Here is a 15031-nt window from a genome sequence, read left to right as displayed (position 1 = left end):
ATGTTTGATAAAGTACCCTGCTTCGTGGGCCACCAGGCGAGTGACTCAGGGGCCCCGCATTTCCTCAGGCCTGGGGATAATGGTGCCAGTAGCAGAATGAGGGGATCCAAATGACACACTCTTTGGTTCCAACTACTTGCCAGGGGCCAGTCATATGGAACCCGCCATACCCTCTCCTAAGACTCAGGGCCCCAAAGGACCCCCATAAACCCTTTCATCTTTAGAGGGGGAACCCCACATGATACATGGGGACCACACATTCACTTTCTATAGCTCCTGTGTGACCAGCAGACTTATGTCAGTCCATGGATATATCCAGAGTACAAACAATAGAGGCCTGTGGACCTGCAGCCTGTAAACATGCACACTCACCAAATGCCTTCAAGCTTTATCAGGAGCAAAGGGATATCTGTGGAAATATGCCTTCCCCCTTCTATGCCTCCCAGGTGAGCAATAATGCACAAGCTGATGCCATAAACAGGCACCTCTCCCTGGCTCAACATACCCACATACAATAAAATATGGCCACCAATGTTGACATAGGTTTAAGCCGACCCCATTTCAGCCCTCGCGACCCCAGCACATGGTCCAATCACAGTGTAGACAAGTTCAAATGACACACGTGCATCTACTGAAGCAAAGACCTGCTCAGGGGCAGGAGTTACTGCTCTATATGAGCCAGGCAGTGTGAGATCATGGAGCAGGAGGAGCATGCTTGCTGAAGGCTGTAGACTGCAATCAGGTAGAAGATCAGCAGAATGCAGGAGTGAAGGATGTTGGAGGCAAGAGAGAAGACAGGGTCAGGAGAAGGCGGAGTGGATTTAGAGGAGATGGTTGTAGACGAGGAAGGTAGTGACAGTTGGGAGGAGACAGTAACATCGCAAGGAGGAAATGAGAGTTTGGTGGAGGTGGTTATCGTAGGAGGAGGTATAGACATCTTGGAGGCTTGGAGGAGCAACAGAAAGAGGAGAATAAGAGAGTTTGGTGGATGTGATTGTAGTAGGAGAGATGGTGACAGTAAGGAAGGCGTGGTAATGTTAGGAGGAAATGGTGACAGTTGGGAGGAGGTGGTTGTGATAGAAGGAGGTGTGGAAACAGAGAAATTGATATGAGGCCGGGAAGCCCAAAGGAAACACACCAACACAGGTTACAAAGAACATACAAAGTGCTTTATTCAAAAGCTACAACAATTACCAAAAGTCAATTGACAAACGGATAGCTATTCGGCTCTCAGAATAACAGAACAAACTTTCAACGGTAGTTCGCTGCATTAGTGTGAGAGACCGTACATTGGGATACTCAGGTTTTTATACTTTTTTATCCAGCTCTGGCCAACCCCCTCGCGGGTTAACCATTCTTAGGACCAGGCCTAGAGTTCGTTGCCAGGTCGATCCCATAATGTATGCATTTCTATCAGTTTCACTGATACAGTTGTTCATTTACACATAGGTCAGGAATAGGACAAGGTCTCATTTCGCGACCCCAACAAGTGGCCTGCAGGCATATTATTCATTCATGTATGCGGAGGTCACAACGGCCAAAATCCCACTCGAAATGTCATTCGGCCTCCATTTTGACTTTCAGGGTGACTTCCACATTACAAGAGAACCTAAAATGGCGGCTGAATCCAAGATGGCGATTTACACAGTACACTAAGGTCAAGACCTTGCCGCGGAATCTATTTACACAATGTTTTTAGACAACTTGGCGTAGGCCAACACACATTCAAACAATGCGATAGGAGGTATAATATTATTTCGATTCCGACAGACCCTCCTTTTGGCCTATGCCAAGTGCTAAACATTATTCCTAATACTTTTGAAAATATCTCCATGTGCTATCATCCATAGATTCCGCATCATTGTCTGTTATGTCTATAGCCATAAGGTTGTTCATAAAAACCTCTTGTGACATGAATTCTTTAGATGCTGTACTTGGGGCATATATTTTATGCCCTATTGCTCTAACTGCTTGGGCGCAACATCCCCCTAGCATTCCACATATACTTGGGAGGCATTGAAAACAGCAACAAAGGAAGGAATAACAGGATCCCCAAAATAACCAGAATAACGGAAAGCACCTTCCAACCCCAAGATCGTAAAGAATCCCAGAACCAAGTACTAAGGTTCCAGTCTCCTACAGGGATATGTACTTCAGAACTGAGAGTATGCAAGTTCTGTATTGCTTTAAAAATTGTTGGCGAGGAGTCTGGTACGAAAATACAACAAGCGGACCCCACTAATTTGCATACTCCACCTCGTTCTGCCAAAATGACATCTAATGCCATCCGATTTTGAAGTGCTACCAATCTTATTGCTTTTTGCTCTAAGGTCATATTGTAGAGCATATCCGTGGTCCGGTTGATCGTTCTCTCCAGTACCCTTGCTAATCCCCTAATGTTCTCTGAGTTTGTTATTTGTCCCCAAAAGGACACAACTGATTTCGCTATGTCTCCCAATACTTGCCCAGGGGTATCTCCGTTGTCGTCTCGCCGCGGGCGAGCCTTAGAAATCTCTAATGTACTTGCTACAAATACCCCGGGTAACAATATTCCTAAATAACAAGTTCCCTGCCAATCCTTGGGTAACCAGGGAAATGCTAAACTACCACAAACAAAATAAACAAGCCCCCCTACTTACAGAGGCCTGTTTTCCCCAGTCAAATTTACAACGTTTTTACAAGCTTCAAAATCTCCCATTGGCCTAGTGCCATTTCTCTGTACGCAGAAAGGAACTGAGTCAGGACTATGATTTATAGAATAAGAAGGAGGTACAGCATCCTTATTGCCTATCGGAGCCATTTTAAAGGCAATCAGAGTTTGAAAAGGGAGAGATAGTTTGTCAGACGGCCTAATAGAAGCGACGTTAGGTTTACTTCTATTTGCGAAAAGCGAGCATCCCAGGGGAGTCAATTCACGTTTCTCGAAATCATTCAGATTAGTTCCATCAAAGTTCCCTGAGATGCTATCATTCCATCAGCCAAAGAATAGTGCTCTAAGAGAAGCATAGCAAGCAGTCGTTAAAGGTAGAGGATGTATATACCATCCCAGTCCCTTGTTCCCATGTTGCAGTAAATGAGTGCAAATCCAACAATTACTCTTATTAAAAATGGCATGAGTAGCATTCATTACTATCATCAGAGTGTTATTATGATACTTCTGTCTATGTTGGGAGTCTCTGGGGGACAGAGTGTGAAGGTGTACAGAGGGAGTCAAAACAGTTGGTACAATCTCGGTCGGTAATAAAGGTTTCAAAGGATAGATTTCTTCAAAATACCAAAGTCCTACAGCAGCAGTTGCAAAAATAACAATTATCATTATCAACACACAACAGTACGTTTTCGGGGCCCAGGCACATTGTTCATTGTCCAATTTGGTCACCCCCTTATTCACAAGTCCAATACGGGGGGCAGCAGCGGAGGTGGCAGGCATCGTAGTTCCTCGATCGACGACCCCAATGTTCGTTGCTGGCGACGCTACGGTCGTGCGATTTCTTAGTCCTTCCCAACCCTAGCCAGCAGAATCACTTTTTATTCAACAAAACTTTCTCATAGCATGAGAATTTCCAATCACTTCCTTTTTCCAAATGCACGCAAAACTCGTGCCAAAGTTCTATTTCCTTGATCGAAGGTTGTACCTGGTGGTACCCAAAATTGTCTGGTCCGGAAGTAAAGTGCCGTCACTTCCTAAGGGAAGCGACGTGTCGGAGGCGACGGAAGTCGCAGAGCTGAAAACAGTGTTTTCCGGAAGTGATTTTTCAAGCGAGTGCGGAGACGAAATGGACTGTTCCCCACGCTCCTCGGGCTCAGAGAACTTCTCTGACGCACTCACAGCGCTGTTTGCTACTCCAAGATGAGAGACTGCAGCGTCAGCGAGAGGTTCTGCTTCTTCTGTAACGTGTGGCGTCGGGTGAGGAATTTTCTTGACGTGCGTCGCGTGAATCCAGTTCTTCTTTCCAGCCACCCGCACTGCTGTCCTGGTGACCAATAACACCTGATGGGATCCCCGCCAGCGAGGCGCGAGACAAGAATACCTCTCGTAGGCCTTCACTAGGACCCAACTTCCAGGCTGTATATTGTGTCCTGGGCCCGTGAACCATACAGGTAAAGCAGAGTGCACCTGGTGATAAATGAAATACAGGTTTTTAGTTAACTGGTTACAGTAGTCTACAAGCAATACATTTTCCACCTCCCTCAGGGCTTTAGGTTTCGGGAGACCCCAAATGTTAGCAGGTCTCGCCATCACTACTTCAAATGGAGAAAGCCCAGTTCTAGTCTGAGGTGTGGTACGCATAGCTAATAACACAATAGGCAAGGCATCTGGCCATTTTAGTTTGGTATCAGCACATGTTTTTGCAAGTTTATTCTTTAAAATACCGTTGTGTCTTTCCACCAACCCAGCGCTTTGAGGATGTCTAGCTGAGTGAAATCGTTTCTCAATACATAGAGCTGTACATATTTGCAAAATTACTGCTGCAATAAAGTGAGGACCATTATCCGACCAGATTATCCTCGGGAGCCCAAATGGAGGAAAGCATTCTTTTACCATAATCTTTGCAGTGGTCATGGCGGTAGCATCTTTGACGGGGAAAGCCTCAACCCATTTACTGAAGGCACAAATAATTACAAGAACATATTTTAGATCATTACATTGTTCCATTTCAATAAAATCAAAGTAAATGACCTCGAAGGGAACAGAAGGGGGCCCAAAGCTTCCCCTTGGAGTCACTGTCCCCTTCCCCACATTGTGCTGTAAGCAGATCATACAGTTCTGGAAGTGCCTCTTTGCAGTCTCCAGAATCTTGTCATTTACCCAAACTTGTTCTAGCATTTTTGTGATCTGCTGGGCACACACATGCGTAGGACCATTTTCCTTCAGATGTATCCACCCAACACCCTTCATCATCCAGTTTCCCCATTCCTTCAGCCCATTTTTTATATTCCTCTATCGTGGCATCAGTTTGAATATCTCGCACAGACCCAATACCTTCATCCATTATGCAAGCATCTCTCATTTCCCTCGAGGCATACATGTCCGTGCTGAGGTCTGTGGCCGTTTGTCTGGCTATCATATCCGCAAAAGCGTTCCCTTTGCCCACATCATCTATGACCTTCCGATGTGCTGCACATTTCATGACCGCTAACTGTTTAGGGAGTGAGAGTGTCGAGAGTAATTGCACTATCAAGGGGCCATGCTGAATCTTGGTCCCATGTGAGGTCAGGAACCCTCTTTCTGACCAGAGCTTTCCAAAGTTGTGAGCCACACCAAATGCGTACTGACTATCAGTATATATATTTACTCTACGCCCTTGGGAAAGTTCACAAGCTCGGGTCAACGCTATAATCTCTGCGACCTGCGCAGAGTTATGCGAAATTCTCTTAGTTTCGACAACTTTGCTCAATGTAGTAACTGCATAAGCAGCTGTAGATGTACCATCCGAAAGTTTGAAGCAGGAGCCATCGCAAAAAGCTCCCCTTCTGCATTCCCCAAAGGAGTATCTATGAGATCTATCCTGCCCTTCGTTTCTTGTTCAGTGGTATACAGGCAGTCATGTAATTCTTCGTCACCGCAAACAGTGTTTTGCTGGAAAGGTAAGAGTTCAGCCGGATTAAGAACACAACACCTCTTAATTTGGATATGAGGGGCAAACAGAATTAGTTCATACCTTGTTAACCGCGCAGAGGTGAGGTGTTGCGTTTGGGTTTTGTTCAATAGAATATCAACAGAGTGAGGTACCATCAAAATCAAATCATGGCCTAGGACCATTCCCTCACTCTGTTTTACAGACGCGGCAGCAGCAGCGACAGCGCGCAAACATCTTGGCAAAGCGCATGCGACAGGATCAAGGGCGGAGGAGTAGTAGCCGCACGGCCTATTCTTCCCTCCATGTTCCTGTGTTAACACAGCCAAAGCACATCCATCACATTCATGCACAAACAACACAAAGGCCTTGTCATAATTTGGAGTACCCAGAACCGATGCCGAACATAGCGCGGTTTTGAGAAGCTCAAATGATCGTTGATGTTCCGATTCCCATGGCAGTGGCAGAGAAATGCCCTTCTTCTTCAGAGCCAACATCGGTTTTATCACTAGTGAGAAGTTTGGGATCCACAACCTACAGTAAGAAGCCATACCTATCAGGGCTCTGACTTCCTTCTGTGTATTTGGAACAGACATGCCAGAAATGTGTTTAATTCTTTCAGGTGTCAATCTTCTCCCCTCCTTTGACAGGAGGTAGCCTAAATAGGCAACCTCCTGACAACAATATTGACATTTTTTAAGCAAAGCTTTGTGACCATTTTTAGCTAGGTGAACAAGCAACAGTACAGTGCCTTATTTACAAGCACTCTCAGAATCTGCAGCCAAAAGCAAATCGTCAACATATTGAAGCAGCGTACAAGTAGGTGGCAATTCAAGGGTGTCAAGCTGCTCTTTCAAAGCTCTACTATAAATGCTGGGACTTTCATTATACCCTTGAGGTGCCCTTGTAAATGTAAATGAGCGTCCCCCCAAGGTGAATGCAAACAGATATCTGCTTTCTTTATGTATAAGAATACTAAAGAAAGCGTTTTTTAAATCCACAACGCTGAAGTGCGTAGCTGTAGCAGGGATCATTGTCAATATCGTCGTCACATCAGGCACAATTGGAAATTGTCGGGCGACCACTCGGTTAATAGCACGAAGATCAATTATGAACCAGTATGGAATTGCATTGTCGCCTTTCTTATATACCGGCAAGATCGGACTGTTACACAAACTACCTGTAATCTCATCGATCACCCCACGATGTACAAAATCGGAGACAATGCATTTCAAAGCACGTTCTCCTTCGACTGATATTTTATACTGCGGAATGCGTGGCAGTTTCACCCCATGTTTCAGAACTATTTTAACGGGCTCGATCTGTAACACTCCGACATCATTGTCGTCCACCGCCCACAAACATTCCGGGACAATGCTGAACTTGGGAGGTAAAGGTTGAATCAAGAACTAAGAATTAGGAAGTTGCTGTGGTGAAACCGTTAGCCGTACTCCATCCGAAGAACAATGAATTACTGCGTTCAATTTCTTTAACAAATTCAACCCCAGCAAATTCTCTCCACAGTTCGAAGTGAGAAGAAAAGGACAATGGTCCTTAAAGGGACCCAAAGAAACGGATACCGGTGCAGAAACCGGACAGACAGTTGGTATACCAGAAAACCCTACGGAAACATTTGTTTGCCCTGACAGTGGGATGTTTGGAACCCGAGAATGATCAATGGAGCACTTCTGTGCTCCAGTGTCAATCAAAAACTGGTGTTTCCAATTCCCTACTAATAATTCAACGTAGGGGCCTTTCTGATTAACGGGAATAGGTGAAGGTTCCAAACCCTGCTTCGGGCAATCCTAATGAAATAGAGCCTCGTCAGAAGGAAGCTCTTCAGAAAGGTATGCAGCAGAAGGGTGATCAAATGTGTTCCTCGAGTCCATACTAGATTTTCCCGTGAAAAAAGTTACTGAGGATCTTGTAAAAGCTGACCTCTGTCAGGGCCCCCTGCTCCGGGGCGGCCCCTAGGTTGTCTACCCATACCCCCAAACGCACTGTTTGACCTCTGGCGAAGGACAGGGCACTGTGCTCGCCAATGACCTTCCTGGCGGCAATAAGCACATTGATTAATATTCACAGGACTCAAAGGAGTATTTCCTTTTGGGACGTACTGACCTCTAGTCTGTGTCGTGCCTCCTCTGGGCTTTCTAACTATTTGCTGTAATAATACTTTGGTTTTCAAATCTCCCTTTCTCTTTTTAATTTTTTTCCTTCTCATTATTAACACGGTTCTCATAATACTGAGCCATGTGCAAAACCTCAGATTGAGATTTTGCCTGCCAAGCGCTCTCAGAGGACATAATCTTGGACTGGATATCAGGTAACAATCCACATACAAATTTGTCCACAAACAACCTCTTCCCCGACTCTGTACCTAAATCCTGTCCACTGAAGTCAGAAAATACCTGCTCGGATCTATTAAAAAATTCGGTGGCGCCTTCATTTTTCTCTTGGACACAGGCCGTAAGCTTGTCCCAAATAATCCTTTTCTCTGGAATTATAGTTTTTAGTTTTGCAACAATTCTATCAGGCAAAGTAAGTATTACCTGTGGTGGTTTCTCACCAGCTGGTTTTTCTCCATCAATTCTAATCATATTAGCCCACATATCTCCCAACCCCGGCACGACGTCTATTGTCCGAACCTGTTTCCATACATCTACGGGTAGGAGTACAGAGAATAACAAGTCAATGTCACTCAAGGTGAACACAGAGGACTGTAAAACAGACTCTATTTCTTTGTAAAACCCCGTCGGGTTTTTCCTAATATCGGGGACTGATTGTCTAATTGTGTTCACTTCCTGTCGTGAGAACGGGACGTGAACAAATTGCGATACATAATTTGCAGGGATATCCACAGCGGGGGTACCAGTCCCAGGGTTGGCGGGGATCTCAACTTTTGGGACAAAGGTCAGAGGAACCTCTCTCATAGGCAACTGATATATAGGTACCTCCGGCCGCTTGCTAAGCAACAGGGCCAGGTCAAGCGCTAAGGCAGCTGTAGAAGTATCGGGCGAGAAAGCCCTTTTACAAATCCCCGATAATTCTATGGGGCAACTAACCCTTTTCCTTACACATTCCTCTTGCAAGTACTGTACCATCACCTGAATTACCTTTCTTTGCATTTCTACTGTATACTGACTATACATGTCATATACTTCATCTGGCGGTATCGATGAATCCGAGATCCATCAAACTGCATCTTTAGTACAAATTCGTACTTCCTCAGGTGCCGATCTACGGCACGGAAGGAACCGTGTCTGTACATATATTCTATCGTCTTCGTCGTCCTCATCTCGCAACTTTTCAAAGTCTTTCCTAAACTCAAACAATTTTTCAACATGCCCATATACTTTCTGCTCTGTGTCCCTCGAAAGTGCCAAAGCATTCAGATCTCTCACCCCTTATGGAAGATCTGAATTTTGTAATCTACCCCACATCACACACAAATGAGTCCCCAAACCTTCGATAAAAACATTTTTCTCGGGAAAACTATTCAAATTAGATAATGTGGAAAAAACATTAACTTGATCACCTTTCTCCATACAATGCTTAGCCCATGCAAACAATTCCTGTTTCTTATCTGCAGAAACAGTACTACGAGTCACAATCTTTGATCCTGCACCTGGATCGACTTCAGTCAATACGGGGCCACTCGGGAGCGGAGGTATAGGTAAATTTAATACAGGTGCAACTATTGGTGCAGAGGGAAGGGGCAGTGCGATAGGTGGAGGAACAACAACCAAAGGACTAGGAACAATAGGTTGTACAGAGGGAACAGGAATAACAACAGGAGCAACAACAGGAATGGGCAGAGCGCCCAAAATAGGAGCATACGGAGGTGGCGCTGAGGCATCAGGCCTGCGTTCATTTAATAACTTCTCGATAAATTCTTCAGAAACATGAAAATCTTTAGAGGGGTAAATTTTCTGGATCCCGAGTGAAAAGGCTCTATCCATATTTTTAACTGATTCTGACCGCTTTTCTTTATCATATAATAATGCTTTTTCGGTGTTTGTTTTAAGACGATGTGCATGTTTATCCCTACTTTTAAGCTGCTGTAATGCTTCTTTCTTCCAATTCTGTAAAACATCAAAGGCTGCTGGTCTGGCCTTTCTCTTTAACAAGATCGATTCTAAGTATTCAATACGGGGGATCTCAAAACTACCGTTGATTGGCCACTGAAATTCGGAGGCATGTCTGGTCTGTCTGTGCCAAATATCATTAAATACTATACTTCCAATGCCATACTTACAGTACATAGTACACGCCGGCGACCCCTCCTGTGGTGCCGGGCGGCTAAATTCCAAGGATTGTCGATCGCTGCGGAACAGAGCCCTAAAGCAGCTAGACAATTTCCCAGGCATTTCACAAAAAATTGGTGTTACCTGGTCAATAATTGTGTCTGCAGATACAATATGCCAAATTCAAATTGTCAGGGTTAAATTAAGAGCCGGGTCACGACTGCACCTTACCAAACCTAAGGAGGACCGTACGGTTTACCAAAGAACTTACCTAACAAATTTTACCTTGTGTTTGGTGGTTTCGGCAAATCTGCCCGCCTCAAAATTGGACCCTCGTCAAGATGCCGTGTCAGACCACACGACTATCGTCCAAGGATCGGATTGTGCAGCGCTGCCGAGGTATCGCGTCTCGATCGGTCGGGCCCGCAGAATCACACCGTCCGATCCTGGTTCGATAGTCTGCGTCAACCTTCAATGATCCGGCATCAATCTTGAGGGTCCCTATTCGGGCGCCAACTGTGGAAACAGAGAAATTGATATGAGGCCGGGAAGCCCAAAGGAAACACACCAATACAGGTTACAAAGAACATACAAAGTGCTTTATTCAAAAGCTACAACAATTACCAAAAGTCAATTGACAAACGGATAGCTATTCGGCTCTCAACATAACAAGTAAACTTTCAACGGTAGTTCGCTGCATTAGTGTGAGAGACCGTACATTGGGATACTCAGGTTTTTATACTTTTTTATCCAGCTCTGGCCAACCCCCTCGCGGGTTGACCATTCTTAGGACCAGGCCTAGAGTTCGTTGCCAGGTCGATCCCATAATGTATGCATTTCGGTCAGTTTCACTGATACAGTTGTTCATTTACACATAGGTCAGGGATAGGACAAGGTCTCAGTTTGCGACCCCAACAAGAGGCCTGCAGGCATATTATTCATTCATGTATGCGGAGGTCACAACGGCCAAAATCCCACTCGAAATGTCATTTGGCCTCCATTTTGACGTTCAGGGTGACTTCCACATTACAAGAGAACCTAAAATGGCGGCTGAATCCAAGATGGCGATTTACACAGTACACTAAGGTCAAGACCTTGCCGCGGAATCTATTTACACAATGTTTTTAGACAACTTGGCGTAGGCCAACACACATTCAAACAATGTGATAGGAGGTATAATATTATTTCGATTCCGACAGAGGGGCTAGCAGTCAAAAGGATGTGGTTACATCAGAAGATGATGAGAAATGTATGCAGGTGTTAATCATGTGAAGTGGTGGCAAAGTAAATAAAGGATGAAGGCTCCATTTGACCAGCTCAGTCCAAGGCAGGCTAAGAAGTTTGGTAGAAGCATGAGGTGCTGGCAGGGAGACCGGAGCAGGAGTAGAAAGAAAGGAAGAGAGGCAAAAAGAACTACTCAGAGGGAACCCTGAACATCAGGAAAATGATTGGGAAGTCAAGATTAATAGTGAGGACTCCTGACTCCAACTTCGACCCTTTCAGATCTATCCTTATATTTATGTTTGGTGTGGACAATGCACAGGTGTGTAACTGGGATGCTAGTTAAGAGACCTTTACCAGAAAACTCTTAATCCTGAAGAATTGACACTTGTATGGAATCTTTTGGTTGTATGAATCTTAAATAAAGGCTGTGAACTACTCATTCTTAATTCACTATTTTGTGTGTCAGCTTCATGGTTTCTGTGGCAGATAGTAACTGCCAGAGAGCAGCAATTACTTTTGACAATTTATTTGCAGTATACTGTTGTTGCCAAAATCACAGCTGCTGCTTGGATCAGATTATCCAAGAATAGTATAGAATGTCAACTGTAAATCAAGCAAAGTTTTTCCATTCTGAATATATCCCCTTGCTGATCATTAACATTTCATCGATATAATGTCCCATCTGAATATTTGATTTTTAAGTTAATTTGTTTCTGCTTTAATTATATTGTTTTTGAAGGAGTCCACATACACATTAACCAAGCATAGTTAAAGCATAAGTTCCATATCTGTTATCCCTCATAGGTGAAATTAATTCCATGTCAGAGCTATTGCATTTGGAATGCCCATGAGTATAGAGCATCTATTTAAGACCTATTGCATAACCAAAGGTGTCACTGTTTGCGGACTATTCATATATATATATATATGTATATTACACAGCCATGATATTGGCTGTGTAGTTATGGTTAAGTTGCTGTTTCCATAGGAAGAGCCCTTTTTGGGTGGCTTATAACTCTGCTACCCCTGGACATATCCTCACCAAACTTTGCAAAAAATATATATATAAAGTATATGGGTCACTCTGAATTATTTTGCAAAGTTTGGTGAGGTTTAGTCCAGGCGGGGAAAAAAACTTTGCTCACGCCTACAGGCCAAACCGGTGGATGTATTTTCACCAAATGTGGATCAGGAGCAGCGGCTTGGTACCGAAAGCGTGCTTTTGAAAATTTGGTGAAAATCCATCCAGTAGTTCTTTTTAAAATTACCAAAAAGTAGGTCACAAAAAATTAGTGATATCTATGTTCGGTCCGTGGACACAGTTCCCTGTTCACTCAGCGGACATTGTCCTGATTGGACGGTGAAAAGCATGAAGTGCGTCAGATTTTTAGAAGCGCCTGTCATCTTGGATTTGCGGCCGTCCGCGGACAGCGTGGTGAAACTTGGTGGAAAAATACTATTTAGTAAAGTGTTTTGGTGTGTAAGACTGTTTGGGGAGGGTGGGGGACTAAGAGAAGTGTTAAATGTTGTATTTATTTAGGTTGCAGGCACCCCTGTTGTGTTTGTTATGACCACAGACAATACAGGTGTCCTGAATGTTCGTAAATAAAGGAAATGGGGTGTTCTGAGGACACCAAGGCTTTCCGTATGGTTCGTAGGGAAGTTGAAACTGTTCTAAGAACAAATCAAGTGTAGTTGGATGTTCATAAATAAACACAATGGGGGTGTTCTGAGGACGCTAGAACTGTCCGAATTGTTCGCAGGCAAGCTGAAACTGTTCTAAGAACGCACGCAGTGTCCTGAAATGTTCGTAAATAAAGGAAATGGGTGTGTCCTGAGGATGCTCTGACTGTCCGTATTGTTCGCAGGCAAGTTGAAACTGTTCTAAGAATATAAATGATATCCTGAAATGTTCGTAAATAAATGAAATGGGGGTGTCCTGAGGACACTGTCCGTATTGTTTGTAGGCAAGTTGTAATTGTTCTAAGAATATGTGTCCTGGGATGTTCAGAAATAAACAAAAATTGGGGTGTCCTGAGTACGCTATACCTGTCCGTACTGTTCGTGGGCAAGTTGGAACTGTTCTAAGAACACATCAAGTGTCCTGGGATGTTCATAAATAAACGGAATAGGTGTGTCCTGAGGACGCTATGCCTCTCCATACTGTTCGCAGGCAAGTTGAAACTGTTCTAAGAATGCTTGTCATGTTTGCAGACAATAAAAGTGCCCATATGGCATAGTTAAAATGATTGAGTCTATGGGTTTGATATGCTGTAGTGGTTGTGGCCAGGGCATAGAGTCTTTGGAGCATGGACTTATGGCCATGCACTCAAGACTTTATGCCCTGGCCACAAACACTGCAGCATAGCACACCGATAGTGGCTTATCCAGTCTTGGGTGCATGGACGAGATCAAATTTATAAGCAGCGAAGTTATAAGCTATTATGGGTGTGGTATGCTGCGGTGGTTGTGGCCAGGGCCTAGAGTCTTGGGTGCATGTTCAAGACCACATTTATAAATAGTGAAGTTATAAGTCACTATGGGTGTGGTTTACTGCGATGGTTACACTTATTATAATATTCTTACTGTTTGGTTTAGTAACTGGAGTACATGTATTCCTTGTTAATTTCTGTGATAAAAGAAAATATCATGTTTGTATTGGTATTTTGTAACGACTTAAAACATGGAATAATCAACATTTCTTTTTACCCTCATATTTAGTAGATTAAAAACCAGTGTACTGTGCAGTTTGCTCAGTTTCTGTGTTTGTTGCTAGAATCATTGGGTCTGTGGGAAAAAAAATCCATGTTGGATTAAAAAAAAACATTTTTTGTTAAGATACAGTCTATTTGTTTGTTTGTTTTCTGTGTTCACTTGTTATTTCTAGCTAATGTTCTATATGTTGTCTTGTTGCAGATTTTTGGAGCAGTTAAATATCTGTTGACATATTGTAACTGTCTATTTTTTGTTATAATGAATTGGTATTGATTTATCTGTTTGGATATTGTAAAATCTTGGTGTAGTTAGATACCAGTTGGCATATTCTAACTGTCTATTTTCTGTTATAATGTAGTGGTATTGGTTTATCTGTTTGGTTATTGAAAATCTTGGGGTAGTTAGATACCAGTTGGCGTGTTGTAACTGTTTATTTTTTTATATAATTTAGTAGTATTCATGTATCTGTTTAGTTGTTGTATCTTGGGCCAGTTAGATACCTGTTGGCATATTCTGTCTATTTTTTTTAATAATGAAGTGGTATTGATTTATCTCTTTTTTATTTTAAAATCTTGGGGCAGTTAGATACCAGTTGGCGTATTATAACTGTCTATTTTATGATATAATTTAGTGGTATTAATTTATCTGTTTAGTTGTTGTAGAATCTTGGGGCAGTTAGATAGCTGTTAGCATATTCTAACAGTTTACAGTTTTTTAATAGAAGTTTTGTTACTGTTTAAGTACAGTTTAGTTAATACATTTTGGTTTTAAGAAGATTAAATAAGCGTTTGTAAGATGTGCAGGTAATCTCTGCTTTAGATTAATGGTACTATCATTACATTCGAACCATCCACATTTTTTTTATATATGCGGTATAGTGAGCTGCATTGGTTGTGTCTCCTGTGTGATAGATTATACCTATTGTTGTGAAGATTTTCTTACAGGGTGATACTTGACCATGTGTGAATCCAGTCAGCTTACAGTTGTTTTTGGTACCATCTGCATTGTAACGTAGAAGCATTAGTATTACGTATTTACTATGTGTTTGTATTAGTAAGGTGGAGCGATTATCCGAATTGCAGGTAGTACATAATCTACCATGGTTTGCATTTTGTACTAGTTGCTGAAATGGAACGGATTCACAATCAGTTATTGATACATACACAAATAGCTCATTGGGGATTTGTTCTTGTGTCACATTGTTGCAGAGAGTGCATGTATGTTTCCACATGTATGAAATCTGGAAGATTTCATTTATAGGTATGT

The sequence above is a fragment of the Ambystoma mexicanum genome, chromosome 2q, assembly GCF_040938575.1.
Source record: "Ambystoma mexicanum isolate Mex_15411 chromosome 2q, UKY_AmexF1_1, whole genome shotgun sequence".
NCBI classification, from domain to species: domain Eukaryota; kingdom Metazoa; phylum Chordata; class Amphibia; order Caudata; family Ambystomatidae; genus Ambystoma; species Ambystoma mexicanum.
Note: the sequence above shows the minus strand (reverse complement) of the source record.